The following is a 1,496-nucleotide window of genomic DNA, read 5'->3' on the forward strand; positions in this document are numbered from 1 at the left end:
CTTGGTGAGGCGGCATGAGTAACAGGCGAATCACAGCTAAAAACAATACATCTGTGGTCAGATATGGTCATGTCCACTAATTCCACAGAGGAAATGCTGACACCCAGGGTAAAAACCAAGTCCAGTGTATGACCACGGTTATGTGTTTGCCCTTTGACATGTTGTTTGAAGTTAAAAGAAGTAGCCATATTTAAAAAGTCAGTTGCATTAACATTGTTGGGGTCATCAACATGAATATTAAAATCGCCACAAAGAACAATTCTGTCATAATTTAAAACCAGAGTAGATAAAAATTCAGGAAGTTCTGATAAAAATCCTCCAGGCGGTTTTGGGGGGCGATAAATTATAACAAATATGATAGGTTGCAGCCCTCCAACTTTAAGAGTGAGAACTTCAAAGGAGCTAAATTCATCACAGCGTACTTGATGACATTTTAAATATTTCCTATACACGCTCACTAGCCCACCACCACGACCACTGACCCTCGGCTGACTAAAACAATCATATTGAGGCGGACACAGTTCAGCTAGCTGGCTATAGTCATTCATTTGCAGCCAGGTGTTAGGAGTGTGGTTTTTGTGTTCATGTCTTTCCTGTTTAAGTCTGTTTTAGGTTCTGTGTATTCTTGTTCAGTTAGTTCCTAGTCCTGTACATTAGTTAATATCTTTTGTGTTTACTCCTGGTCTTGTGTTCCCGGTTTTGTCTTGTGGATTCCCTTGTTCATTTACTGGTTCTGTTTAGCTCGTACTTGTGCATTCTTGCACAGTCTCTGCCTGCCTGCATCTCTGTTTTCCTGCTGTCTCTCTGCCTCGTTAGCCTCGTGTGTGTGTGTGTGTGTGTGTGTGTGTGTGTGTGTGTGTGTGTGTGTGTGTGTGTGTGTGTGTGTGTGTGTGTGTGTGTGTGTGTGTGTATATATACATACCTGGTGTTTCTGTCTCGTCGTTGTCCGGTCATTGTTCATGTTACCCCCTCAGTCTGTCGTCTGTGTACTCTCTGCCTTCCTGTAACCAGTCTTGTCTTGTCACCCTGTACCTCTGGATTTTGGATTTCTGTTAGGAACTACCTTTGTTTTGGATTTTGTATCAGCCACTCAATCAGTAAGTGTGCTCGCCTTTTGTTTGTTTAATTAAACCACTGAACTATACCTGCTCCGCTCTGTGTCCTGCGTTTGGGTCCTCCAACCTGCCTCCACACCACCCACCTTAACACCAGGATTCAGTTAAAAACATAAAATCTTGATTTGCAGACAAGATAAAATCATTTAAGATAAGTCTTACTTGACAGAGATCTCACATTGAAGAGTTTGTTCTGGGTGCTGGAGTTGGTGCAGTTGTCCTAATCCTTAAGAGATTACTAATTTCTGTGTGGGATGTGCACATTTCGGTTTACTGGTCTATGCGTGATGATGACAGGAATAGAAGTCTTTGGAACAGCGCTGGGAGCAGACGGCTTTACATGCCAGCAGGTGGAGACAGTTGTTTGTGGCAGTGAGGCAG

This window comes from Micropterus dolomieu, linkage group LG23 (genome assembly GCF_021292245.1).
Source record: "Micropterus dolomieu isolate WLL.071019.BEF.003 ecotype Adirondacks linkage group LG23, ASM2129224v1, whole genome shotgun sequence".
Taxonomy (NCBI): Eukaryota; Metazoa; Chordata; class Actinopteri; order Centrarchiformes; family Centrarchidae; genus Micropterus; species Micropterus dolomieu.